The sequence below is a fragment of the Neomonachus schauinslandi genome, chromosome 6 (assembly GCF_002201575.2).
Source record: "Neomonachus schauinslandi chromosome 6, ASM220157v2, whole genome shotgun sequence".
NCBI lineage: Eukaryota > Metazoa > Chordata > Mammalia > Carnivora > Phocidae > Neomonachus > Neomonachus schauinslandi.
Genome location: NC_058408.1, coordinates 22897218 through 22912148, shown reverse-complemented (window position 1 = coordinate 22912148; position 14931 = coordinate 22897218).

Below are 14931 nucleotides of genomic sequence, written 5' to 3'. Positions count from 1 at the left end.
AAAGCAAAATTATCATCTTAAAACTCAAAAAACATATAAAAATGGTGCAGTATGAGAGAATATAAAATCATTTCCCCACCTGAAACAACCACTTTTGAAAGACTATCCAAAGATTGGTTTAAGCCTCAAATCAATATTGTGTATTTTATTTTTTTAAGATATGACACGAATGGTTTATAGATATAAATATTTGACATTTTTTAGTAGTAATTCATGGTCTTAACTCTAAGTTGAGTCATGAAAGTTATTTTCCAAAGATACATACACCCAAATGTTTCCATTTATAGATCACAAATTAATATTTAAAATAATGAATGTTTTGTCCAGCTCTCATTTGGAGATGCTTTTACTTTATTTGCACTAAATACTGTGCTTTATTACACATTTGTTAAATTTAGAGAAAGAGTGACACCTGCAATTTTATTCTTAATTCTACCATTGCTGTGGCCATCTAGTTTCTTTGTTTTCCATCAGTAAAAGAGGTAGAGATATAAATTTAAAACAAGGTAATCAAATATGCTGTATGGCTGTTCCCTCATATTGTGTTATATCCTTTTCAAGCCCTTTATCCCATCATTTCCAAAGTAATAGAACATGTTTAGGCAGGGGGGGTAGAGAAAATATTCATTGATGCAAATTCAGTGTTCATATAAATGAGAACAACTCAGTATTACTTCATGCAGGGTATATAATGTGTGATATGGCATATAGATGATGCATGGACTCATAATTGCTAGGAACTGTTATGCTCTGCACAATGCTAAAGTAAGAATTTAATGATTTTCAATTTGATTTGCTCATATACTTTTGATTAATTACTTTTTTAAAAACGTTGAGATAATTGTCGATTTATAGATAATTGTAAAAAATAATACAGAGATCCTATATACTCTATTCAGTTTCCTGGAATGAATTCAGAATCCCCAAAACTATACAACAATATCACAACCAAGATATTGACATTGATCTGGTAAAAATACAGAACATTTCCATCACCACAAGGATCCTTCATATTGCCTTTTCATATTTTCCAACTTCTTACCTGACCTCCATCCCCTCCTTAAACTCTGCCAACCACTAGTATGTTTGTTTCTATAATTTTGTCATTTCAAAATGCTATTTAAGGAATAATACAGGATGTGACTTTTGGGGATTGAATTTCTTACTCAGCAAAATCCTCTGGAGTTTCATCCAGGTTGTTGTATATGATCCTGGTTTGTACCTTTTAGTGCTTAGTGTGTAGTAGTATTCCATTGCTGTGCGACAGGATTTTTCATTTTTTATTTTTTTATAATTCTCTTTTTTAAATTTATATAAATAACCTCTTTCAAGGCTTGGTTCCCAATTCCTTTCTGTAGATAATTAAGTCTTATTAACTTCCTCTCACTATAAACACTTTAATATCATATTCCCTAGGCAACTATATGGTATTTGTACAATATATTCTATTTTCATCAGTAAATAAATGTTTTTGCTATTATTCCCTTGTTGTTTTATGTATTTCAGTAACTACATTTAAACTTCTTTTTACTCTTGACACTAATCTTTTGTTGGACATGCAGTTTGTACATATTTTTTTTACAGAGTGTTGTTTTCCTTTCCATTCTCTTATCCTGTCCTTTCACAGAGCAAATGTTTGGTAGTACAATATATCAGTTTTTCTTTTTATAGATTATACTCTTGGTGTCAAGTTTAATAACTCTATGTCTACCCCTATGTCCCAAAGGTACTACTATGTATTTTTTTCTAAAATGAGATAAAATAAACCAATGTCACACTTGGACATGCTATATAAGAAGGGAAATACAGTTATGGAAGTTTTAAAAATAAATAAACTTATCTATTTAAATCCTACACCAAACAAGGCCACACGAGGAACACACCATAATTCACTTTTCAATTGTTGGTTAAGGTTATAATCATGGGTCTGAGCTTCCTCTCAGACAAAGCCAGGAGCAAAACAATCAGTTAATATGGATGTTTTTTGTCTATAATATCTATGGTATTTATTAATATTTACTATATGATCAGCAATTCAAAAATCTTTTCTCTTAAAATGTGAAAATTTGAGATTATTTTTACTTGAGGTACAATATAATTTACAAATGTATGTGTGTGTGTTTATATCTCCATCCATATTTCCAGTTTAATGAATACACACACACACACACACATATTATATACATATAATATATACATATGTGTTTATCATTTTCTGATTAATTCTCCTGGAGTAAAAGTAAAGAAAGATTATGATATTATTCAGCACCACCTAATGGGTATGCGGAAACCATGAATAAACTTTTTTGTAGCTTTCCATATATAATAATTGAGTTATATAATGGTCATAATAACTTGAACACAAAAAACTGCTATCTAAGTTTATTTACCCACAATGATATCATGTACAAGGGAAAAATATATTAGAAGATGATCACTTTCAGTTGTTCTCAGGTTTTTTTGTTTTGTTTTTTTGGCCTGTAATAAATAGTCTCTGACTATTCTGGTCTTTTCAGATTTTCCTCAGGGTATCACTCTTTGTCAAGTCCTTGTATTTTGCTCCAATTATAAAATTCCTAGGAGTGTCTCTCTGAACTGCCATGAACTATTCCTAAAGGCAGTCAACCAATGATCAGAGGAGGACCACCTACTGCTAAGCAGTACATCAAAAGATAGCACAGCTAAGGCAATTTATTTTCTTACTATTGTATTTGCCACCCCACAGAGGGAAGTGTGATACTTGTTGCTACTTGCTTTCTCTTCATTTGTAGAGATATTACAGCATAAGTAAAATTATCTCAGATACAGTCCCTCAAAGAATGAGACTCTCTGAAAAACACCTCAAGTACACACTGTTTGAGAATTTGACATTAAATCTTCTGTGGAACTGCATACAAATAGATCATAAGATTTTTTTTCCTCCATTAGTATGGAAAATATCCAGGGAGAATCAGATGAGTTTGGCTTTTTTATTATACAAATGCCAAAAAAACATACTTTTTGTATTTTATATGATATATAGTAACCACTTTTCTCAGTGATTCAAATTTTGTTATAAATTTTAATTGTGTGAATCAACTAATGTTTAATTAACAGTTATGGAATGAAGTTGAAGGGTATATATAATTTTTTGTTGTGATTATTTACATTTTACCATTTCTGTTGATTTGTGATTTTTTGAAAGAAAATATTTTGGAGGAAATAGACATGTCCATAATCAGATAGGTGAACTTGTCAGTGACAGAGCCATGATTAGAAATTATTTGTCCTGAATTTTGTCTGAGAATCTATTTTGTGTACTGTACACTTTTTGTTTCTGTCCTTAAATAATGCAATTATTTGTGCCTGCCACAGAACTTCTCAGTATCATAAACAAAGAACTACAACAAAAAAAGGTGTTGAAAAAAATATTGCTTGAGTAATGATTAGCTTGAATTATTCTAAACAATTCAGTTTAGGTGTCATTTCCCTCCTGATTCTTCTTCTTTTTTTTAAGATTTTATTTATTTGAGAGAGTGAGTGTGACAGAGAGCACAAGGAGGAGGATGGGCAGAGGGAGAAGCAGACTCCCCGCTGAGACTCTTTGCTGAGCAGGAAGCCCCCCATGGGGCTCAATCCCTGGACTCCAGGATCATGACCTGAGCTGAAGGCAGACACTCAACCAGCTGAGACACCAGGTGCCCCCCGCCCCCTGATTCTTATTTCTAATTTACTATTTGTTCTATTCCACTATCTAAGAAACACCTTGAGTATAAGTTATTGTTACTAAGAGCAGGGGATTGATAATTATCATAGGTTTATTAGATTTATTATACAAATACCCAGTGAGAGTATATAAATATGCTATATCATTAGCTGCAATAAAAATTTAATAAATATCTAGATAACACCATTATACTTCTCCAAATTATGTAAGATAATTATAAGCCAATAATAAGATAGAAATCTTTAATAATTTTACCTCAATTTTAGTGATGATTTATCCATATTCAAACATTCCATTACTCAAAAACAAACAAAAAAAACACCAAGCAAACAAAAAACATTCCACTACTCCAAATTCTTACTTATACATTTAATTTCATAATATTATTATTTACTTTTTAAGGTAGGAAACGGTATGTACTCTATTTTAAATATTTAAGGAGATACAGGAGATTGCTGTTTTAGTCATTTTTCTGCTATAGTCGCAGAAATCACCAATAGCTCAGTGGATTACAACTGCAAATTTTTTCTTTGCCCATATTACGTAAGAGATATGGATCAACTACAACTCTTCTTCCGGTCTCTCTTGGTTTCTCTGGGCTTGGCGGGACTCACCTGTGTATGTCTTCTTTTGTGGAACTCAGTTTAAAGGAGTAGTGACCATGGGGGTCATATTTTTATGATGAAAGGTAGGAGTATGAAATTTAACAAAAGTACATTAAAGCCTTTTGCTCAGATAAAACAAATGTCACATCCTTTTATACCTCATTAATTAAAGCATGTCAAATGTCCCAGAGTTCCAATTCAATGGTCTGGGAAAGTGTATTATGCCTGCAAAGAAGAATGACAAAGAATAAGAGGAAAGCAAATAATTGTGAACATATAACACAAATTACTATGATTATCCTCCAGTCCTGATTTTCCCTACATATTTTTGTGTCTTCAAACTATGGTCCTGATAATTGCAGGTTGTATGACTGTTAACATTTTATCCCTAGTGTCATGAAGGAATATTCCCTCTCAGATGAAAAATTTTTGATCAGTTATATTTGGTTGTTTTACTTCATGTTAAGGCATATCAATAGTTCAGAATCCTAGTTCCCAGGTTGATAAGGATAAGCAGGAAGATAAAAGGGATTACCTATTCAGAAGTAAGAAGTTATATAAGGGACTTCATATAAAATCATAATCACCATGTATTCTTTAATAAGCTCAAGTTTTTCCAACATTAACTAAGTCCTATAGTTCCTCTTTAAAAACAAATGACAACCTATTTAAGCTACAATTATGTTTTCTTACAATATTACTAAATTTGCCAAAATGCATGTCTGACATTAATATAGTTCATAAACAAACAAACAAACAAACAAACAAACCCTGTAACTCAGACAATACCTCCAGCAAAGATGACATGAATTCCCATAATGGTGGGTGATTCCGGGAGGTAGTACCTAAGTATAAAACTGGACAAATTATCGGGCCCCTGGATGGCTCAGTCAGTTAAGCGTCTGCCTTCAGCTCGGGTCATGATCCCAGGGTCCTGGGATCAAGTCCCGCATCGGGCTCTCTGCTCAGCTGGGAGCCTGCTTCTCCCTCTCCTCCCCACTGGTGCTCTCTCTCACTATCTCAAATTATCAAAAACAGCTATTACATGACACTAGAAAATGACCAAGGTAGACAACATCTTGAGAGGTGTTTCCTCATGAGGAGCTACTGCTTCCAATAACAATGATCGTGTTTGAGAGCTTACAGTTTTAGCCTATTCCCAAACTTCTAGGAGTGGATGTCTTGATCCAGAGTAGGTAACAGAGAAGAGAAATCTTTAATGGAGAGATTTCGGAAGTGAGAGATCTATAGATAGACTGAGGTTAAAAATGGCAACCGCAGGGGCAGCAGCAACAGGGACAGCCCTTCTCACGGTCTTCCATGACGGCTAAATTAGAAACGTGGGCGAGGGACCCCAGAGGATGCTAATGAAAACTGAAAAACTGGGGAGTTTGCAGATTTGATGTACTTTTATGCGTTTCTCAAGCAACACATTATGCAGCATGAAGTGGAAATTCGTGAGACTTAAATACAACTCCTTAATGGATTTTGGGTGACTTCTAAACTATGCAGATATAGGAGAGAAGACTAGGGAGCCACAGAAACAAAATCTGAGAAGAGGTATCAATGGCTATAGATTGCAATAAGGACAGAACAATTGCCTAGTGAGATAAATACTAATAACCCTCAGAAGAACAAATTACAGTCGAAGCCAAACAACAATTTATTTGTAATGCCAGGTTTAACTAAAAAAAAATAGGCACGCACAGACACAGGAATTGAAAACCATACTCAGGAATAGAAGCAGTGAGCAGAGACTGCTTCTGAGTGGGATCAGACTGTTGATTTAGTGGAGAAGAATCTTCAAGGAAAATATTATTTAGCTTTCCAAAGAAGGAGAGGAAATTATTCTATTATCAAGTCAACAAATAGAGAAAGTTAACGTAAAATGGAAACTATGAGAAACAACCAAATGGAAATTCTAGAGATGAAAAGCATGATGATGGAAATGAAAATTTCACCAGGTAAAATCAACAGGATATCTGAGATTGCAGAAGAAAGCCACAGTGCACTTTTCCTTCGATCAGGTATCCAACCTGGAGAACAAATGAATAAAGATGGAAAGAAAATGAACAAAATCTCACAAATCTGTTAAAACATATCAAGTATTCCAACACTTGCGAAATTGTAGTGGCAAAAGAGAGGAGAAAAAGACACAGAAACATTGCTCAAAATAATAATGGCTAAAAATTCCCAGATTTGTTTAAAACACTGATTTAAACATCTATATGGTAGGTGTGGTAGGTTGACTAATACTTCCTAAAGATTTTCATGTCCTAATCTCCAGAATCTATGACTATGTCACCTTATTTGACAAAAGGGACTTTGTGGAAGTGCTTGAATTAATAATTTTTGAGATGTGAAAATTATCCTGCATTACCCAGAAGGGTTGAATATAATCATAAGGGAATTATAAGAGGGAGATACGAAGGCCAGAACGAGAAAAAGGAGACGTGAGGGGCGCCTGGGTGGTGTCCCTTATCTTTTCCAAGTTTCTTCTATAGGCAAAATCTGTAGCTTGGACAGGTCATAAATTATGTTGCTTCCAATCCTTTCTACAGGAGTAAACATGGAACACAAGCAAAGATCACCCAAATCTTCCTTGGAATTAATTTATAGACATTGTGAAAGATAATTTCTTTTTTTTTAAAAGATTTTATTTATTTATTATTTGAGAGAGAGCGAGAGTGCAGGCATGTGCATGCTCATGCAAGCAGGGAGGAGCAGAGGCAGAGAGAGAGTGAGAAAAACTCTGAAGCAGACCCTGCACTGAGTGGAGCCCAGTGTGGGGCTTGATCTCATAACTGCAAGACCATGACCTGAGCAGAAATGGAGAATCAGACATTTAACCAACTGAGCCACTCAGGTGCCCCAATTTCTATTTTAGGTTAAAAGTTCTACATGTAGAGGAATGTAAAGCTGATGGCATCTTTTGCTACAATTGGAGAGAATCTATAATCACATCCAATGCAAGAAATGACAAGGACAACCATAAAATAAGGAAGTAGAGCTCTAATGAAATTACTTGAGCTCCTAGATCTAGCCATACCTGAATAGACATTCTCATCACATTCTGTTACATAGATATATATTCTATTATTGACAAAACTACCTTCCGTTGTAATAACATGCATGATGCCCAAGTCCTTAATAATATAGAAATTAGATTTCAGAATGGGCCACCATAAATGGCAAACCATAAAGTCAAGAATAGACTGCATCAAAGTGGGCAGAAGACAATGAGAATTCCCTTATTCTTGTATGTTAAATTGGTACTCTGTTCATTCTACTACAGCATAGCCCTCATTTTAAAATGTTACAGGTTTTGTTCTCAGACTGGGTTAGGGAAACAAAACTCATTTACTCTTTATCCACTGTGGAAAGGCATGTCTGTTGATAACATAAAGGGAAAAAAGTCCACATTCAAAATATGATTAGATAACTATTATCATTGAAGTTACTAGTTCTGAATTATTTGAAATTAATTCAGTGTAGCTAGTAAGATTTTTAAAAATTATTGACAAAGAAGATTGGTAAACAGGAATCTACAATTTCTCCCTCTCTGAATACAACCCAGTTCTTATTACTGGGGGTGGGGTGGGGGCGGAAGTCTCACTCTTAATACCATAGAGCTGGAGTAAAGTCTTCCTGTATACTCCTTTTAGAAAACATGGGGCAGGGGCATGGCAGAAAGTACTCACTCAGAGAGAATTATAAAGAGTGGATAGATTATTGGTGAAGGCACTCACTTTACTTCATAGCTGGAAGACCTTGATATTTTATTCTAGCACAATGTGGTATATGCTATGAAGTCTTGATCACTCTCTGTTCCTTTCTTCTTTTTTTTTTTTATGATGAAAACGTTTATATTTTGAATTAGCCAGCTAGGCTCAGTTTAGATGGTCCCAATTTTGTTGGTAACACCCAAAACATCCTTTTCAGGAGCTAGTGAAGCATATACCCTCCTCAAGCCATCAGACTGATCAGTGACTGACTGATCAGCCACATCAGTGACTTTGGCCACATCAGTGTCATAGAGATTCTTCACAGCTTGCTGGAATTAGTGCTTGTTGGTGTTGACATCCACAGTGTGTGGACAACAGAGTGTGCTGTCTTCTATCTTCTTCAGAGTGACTCAGTGAGAAAGAACTTGACAATGGCATTGTGATCAAGCTTGTTTTTCCTGGGGCGTGCTCATCCTAGGATATTTGGGTTGCCTTCAAAGTAGTAGTGTCTTGGGCTTCTAGAAGGTGGATGATGTGTGACTCTTCTTTTCCTCCCTCCCCCATCTCCTGACCCTCCCCCTCCTCCTCCTCCTCCTTCTTCTTCTCCCCCTTTTCCTCCTCCTCCTCCTCTTTCTTTTTCTTCTTCCTCTCCTTCTTCCTCTTCTTCTTCTTCCTCTTCTTCTTCCTCTCCTTCTTCCTCTCCTTCTTCTTCTTCCTCTTCTTCTTCCTCCTCCTCCCCTTCTTCTTCTTCTTCTTCTTCTTCTTCTTCCTCCTCCTCCTCCTCCTCCTCTTCCCCTTCCCCTTTCTTTCTTCTCCTCCTTCTCCTTCTTCCCCTCCTTTTCCTTCTTCTTCTGGCTCTAAATGCTTACTTTATTGGTCTTCAAAGTCTTTGCTTTGGCTTCAGCTTCAGGAGGGCCAAGAGCTTCCTTTTTCACATTTAGTAACATCTTTGTGAAAAGCTTGCCCTTTTTCCCTTAAATGGAGATGTCTGTTATGACTGTCCTGTAATTCCTTTTTGTGTTGTTATGTATTGGAATTGTTAAACATAACACTTAGTCTAAAGACTGTGGAAAGTCTAAATTGGCATTATGATGACACTAATGAAGAAATAAATGTCATCTGGAAAATATGCACTCAGAGAAAAATAGATAATTATCTCTAGAGGTAATAACTGGACTTCACTTTAGATTGTCTTGGGAAAAAGAACACATTTTCAGTTTAATGTGGCATTTTCACTTACATAAAACAACAAACTATTTTAAATAAGATCTTTTGAGATATAAAAGCAAGATCCATCACCACAATTATAATTTATAAAGAATATCTTTGTAAACTACTCTTTGGCTAGGATTTACATTTGGTTGTAAGTTAAAGATAATCCAATTAAGAGTGACTTAAATATACTGGCATTTATGTGACTCGTTCCATTAGAAGTCTCCAAGTGGGTGAATAGGCAGATTAGGACTGGTGCTTCAGTTAAGATTTGTCACTAATAGTCTAGGTGTCCACTAGAATTCTGCAAAATGCTCATTCTCAAAGCATAAAGAGGCCCCCAGCTTCTCCAGGTTTTGCATGTATATTCCAAGAAAAAAAAAATAAAATGAGATTGCCAAAATCCTAAGGAGTTTGCACCAAAAATATACTATTTAAGATATTTTCTTCTAAGTTACTTACACTTACATACTTACTTAATTCCCTCCTAGTTACTTACACTTGCATAATTTGGCCAGAACTGTGCCGCAAGATCACCTCTAGTTGCAAGTAGGATCTGGAAAGATATTGATAAGTACAAAAATTACAACTCAGAAATACAATGCTTTTTTCAGGAAGAAGGAAGTGGAGAATTACAACTTAATAGAACACTAATTAAACTGCCATAACTGCCTATTCAGAAAATAAAATCATAGAGTTCCAATTAATGACAAATTATTCTTTTAAATGACCATTCTTTACTATAACGTGGAAAACTTCTAAATTATTGATAATCATTGCAAAATTCTTCTTTGATGAATTTATACCTTGGCAGATTACTTGCTTAAGGATCCTACTTCTCCTCACTTGGGAACTAGAACTTTACAACTATTAATGTGACTACTGTGAGGGCTGTAGTGTTTTTATGTTGACCCACCTATCTGAGTACAGTGGGTTGTTCTATATGTGTGTTGGGCAGGAAGACTTTTATTAAAATGAGCTGCTTAATTACCCCATTCTGGATAGCACAGTGGGGTGGTCCAGAGTTGTGCATCTGAATCAAGCAGGAACATTTTTGAGTTTTTCATAATAAAATTGATAAAGCAAGTCAGTCTCTCTCTGATGATAAAAGCCTAATGCATACAGTTAATATATGTCCAGATAAGAGAGAACCAAGTTGATAATATAATGAGAGCCAAGAATAAGCCATTTGTTTCTGAGACTTAGCTGTAAAATCTGATCTGATTGCTCTGAGTTATTTAAACATTCTTTGTCTTATTATGTAACGTTAAATTCTCTCTCTCTCTCTCTTTTTTTTTTTTGGCTTAGCTTATTTATTTGACTTTCTCTAATTTTGATCAGTAGATCAAGCAGAAGGACATATATCTTAGTTAATATTGACTTACAATTTATACTATTTTCTCAGATAAAAAAGTAACCAAGCATCATCTTTATCGGATATACATATAAGCTAGTAAAATATTGAATGTGATTTGGCACTAGGTATATGCATACTGTGTTAGAAAACCAAATAATATAGTGGTTATGAGCTGTATCAGTTGAGATAAGCTATGTTATACCACAATAATCAATAATACAAATTCTTAGTTACTTAAAGCTATGAATATTTTTATCCTATGGGTTCATCTCAGGGTGGCACTAATTCTGCTCCACACTGTCCTCATGTTGGGATCAGGCTGACTGAATGGCCTTTATCTTCACTAGTTTCATGGAAGGGGGAAGATGAATGACTATCTTGGTCTAGCTCTTAAAACATTTCATTAGAAATGGCACATGTCATTTTTACCAAATTCATTAACCAAGGCAAGTTATAGGACTACTCCTGAATTCAAAAGGGTGGTGGGGAATCAATGAATATTTTAAACAATAATAGAATATTTGATAGGAACAGAGATTCTGGAGGCTGCCTAGGTTCATAATCTTGAGTCTATAATTTAACAACAGTGTTACTTTAGGCAGGTTAAATAATCTCTCTGTGCAATCACAATGTTCATTGAAAAGGTATACATAGTTGTTGTACAATTTCATAGAATTGATGTGAGGGTTCAACACCATAATGACTAGGGCATGCATAGCACATTACCTGGCTCAAAGACATTAGCTTTTTAAAAATGAAACATCAAGCAATATTGGATTCAAATTTTGATTCAAAACATTAAATCTTGACTTAGATAAAAATAACAAATGTGCCCTTGTTTTAATCTTCTCTTAATGAAATCACTACCCAAAGATTGTATGTTAATACATACAGTCTGTCAATAGCAAATTTTAGCCCGGGGCTTTCATTGTCCATTCTTTGTTCTCTGAGTAGTCTCCAATCTTTTTGCTTATTTTCGTAAGAGATACTTTGATTAAAATTAAGACTCATCAGCTGCTCTTGAGATATAAAACTGAACCTCCTATCCTTTATGGAATGTAAATAATAAAAACACAAGCTGTTACTATGGAGGCAGTCTAACTAAATATTAAACAATTGTAGTGATTCATTTTAGTAATTGTACAGTGTGCTATACAGAAGTGCATAGAAGGGTGTTACTACTTAGCTCACCTTCATTTTATCCTCTGAAAAATACATTTTTTCATAATTAAAACTTGTTCAAGTTAATTTATCTTATTCTTATATAAATAGAGAATACTGTAAATTCGTTTTGTATTTATCACTCCAAGGGTCAAACATTTTCTTATTTATTGGATTTATCAGTTTCCTATAGCATAGTTCAGCCACCACACTACAGAAAACTAAACCAAACTAAGAGGAACTTCACAGCATAATATCTCTCAAGCTAAAAACAAACTACCTTTTGCTATTGTTTCTTACTGCCTTTTAAGATCTTACTGACTGGGTTAATCTCTCTGCTTTGGCTTCTTTACTCACGATTGCTACTCCTATTGCCTCTGGAACAAGAAAGATAATATCTTCTCCTGTTTTGTCAGAAGAGATAGCTTCATACTTTTCCATTGATTACTTGTTCAGAGTGACCTGTCCAAAGATAGTTGCTTTTCCCTGACTCTCAATATGCAAAAATTCTTATAAGAGGGCAATTGTTTACATTTCATGCCGAACAACCATGATATTGATATTATTATTCTCTCCAAATCGTAAATGAAAAAGACATTTTTTTAGGTATCACACTTTTTTGAATATAAAGCAGGAGTTCACACTGACCATGTGGTATAATTCTGTTTTGTAGATTTATAAATATTTATGAATTTGTATGTATATCTATAAATTAATATGAGGTAACATTGATCTTTAAAATTTGTTTTTACAAATTTATTAGAAAATACTGCTTATGGCCATAGTTAAGAGAATAAGATCTTTTATTTAAGATCAAATAATAGGTATGCCTGGGTGGCTCAGTCGGTTAAGCATCTGACTCTTGATTTTCCCTCAGTTCAGGGTCATGAGATTGAGCCCTGTGTCTGGCTCTGCATGGCTCTGTGTCAGGTTCCACACTGAGCATGGAGTCCGCTTAATATTCTATGTCTCCCTTTCTCTCTCTCTGCCCCTTCTCCACCACTCATGCACGTGCTCTCTCGCTCTCTCTCAAAAAAAAAAAAGGCTAAATAATAAGTTCATTTGTAAGAGATACAAAGTTTATGCTTTTATTTTATATCATGGTTAGTGTAGGTGTCCCAGTGTATCTCTGCAAAGTATATGTAGTAAAACTAGCTAGAAAATCAAATAAAACTGTAATTCAACAAAAACACATGCTAGTAATTCATTTATATTAGGACAAATATCATCATGAAGTTCTCCTTTCATACGTCATGAGAATTAGAAATTGAGTTGTCCAATTTAAATATTTATTTAATTTTATTTTTCTGTAATTGCTGTATATTACAACTTGTGTGGACAGGCATATGTACACAAAGTGGACTAGAATTATACTGAGAATGTCATTTGTTTCTTTTTCCAATCAGATGAGAGGACCTGCGACTTTCTTAATTCTGTTTATGGATGTCTTAGATAAACAGGATTTAACTTTTGTGGGGCCTGAAGCTAGGACATTCAGCAGGATGGCATTAGAATTGAAGAGAAGACTAGCTAGGAGAATTGATTGAAAGGTAGATTAGAAAAAATGGAAAAGGAAGGTAAATAGCAGCTATCTAAATAAAAAAAAAATTTTAAGATAACATTTGACTTGTCAATCAAGTCTATGTGAATAATAAATTTTTAAAAGTGTGGAAATGACAATCAAACACTATTTAGAGTGTCTCCTTAAGAATTCAATGCAAGAAAATAAAAGGCTTTAGTTGTTTCTGGTTTAAAGGGATTTAATGCAGACTATATAAACTTAGAAAATTGTTAGAAAATATGACGAATAAAGAGAGGAAGCCTACAGTAGACTTCTACCTTCAAATCTATGCAGTTAGTTGCTATCCAGATGTAGCAAGAGACTGGCATTGCTGTAACTAAAATAATATTTAAATAAGAACTTGAAGGTTGCATTTGGTTAAGCAAAAGTCCACAGATAGATATTCAAGATAGACATTCAAGACTTTCAAGAAAGGCCTGGATTCAGGTATGTCATTTTTATGGGGTAAATTGAAAGAGTTGGAAAGAAGGTTTTATTTTAGGGAATAGTAAAAGATTGGTTAAAAAGAGTGGATTCACTTTCGGAGAGTGTTAATTGATGAGTTGAGTTTGAACTGGGTCTTTTTTTTAACAGAGATATTGGTACTATTTAAGCAGGTAAATGACAGGATGCAATATTCATGCTAGAATGCGTTTGTTGGAGAGGAGGCTAAAGAAGAAAATAAATTAGGAAACAGTTACTTTTGTGTACATATCAAGGTGTTACAGTGAACATGGAAAGGAAATAGCAGGTCAGTATTCTATGTAGTTCAGAATATTGCATGAAGGAAGGGTGGAGTCAAGATATATTGCAAAGTTTATCTCACAAAAGCATGGGGTTTATGGGAGTGCTTGGTTTATACTGAAAACTGACAAATTCCTTACTTAAGATATGGAAACTTGGTAGAAGATAAGGTACTTACAAGGAAGATAACTGTAGGTTGATTGTATCAACTGAGCAGTGATGAAAATTATCCAGATGAAGAAGTCTTATAAGAGGAATACAGTATGAGGATGGTATTTGTCTGAAAGACTGAGGTTTAAAAATTAAACTCAAGTCATTGTTATTTTTTGTTACCACTTTTAAAAAACAAAACAATAAAAATCTTAAGCCCTTATAAGCACTGAAATTATATGAATGAAACTAGTATTCATTACCTTGCAAGTATCTAGAATATGGTTTGTTATCAACAAATGTGTATTTCTGAAATTAAAAATGATTGGTAATTAGGTAATAATATATACAGAAATTAGAACATGTTTTAAATATCAACTAATGTTTATGCAAAATGGTACATTTTGCATAAACCTATTTTGAAGCATTCAAATAAAGACATTACTATTTTTTGAAAGAAACCCTTCCATTTTTAGATAATAGGGCTAGCATATTTACCTTTTTCAGTAAAAGATATGTTTATTTTTACAAATTCATATTTTTAAATCACCTTTGCCTCAACTAGGAAACTAAGTCTCTTATTAATGTTTTAAGCTGTTTAGTTTTGTTTGATTAATTTTTAAAAGTAGTTCATGCAGTAATCTTGCATTTATATTATGCGGATAATAATATCTATCTTTAATAAATAACCTATTTTCAAAAGCATAAAG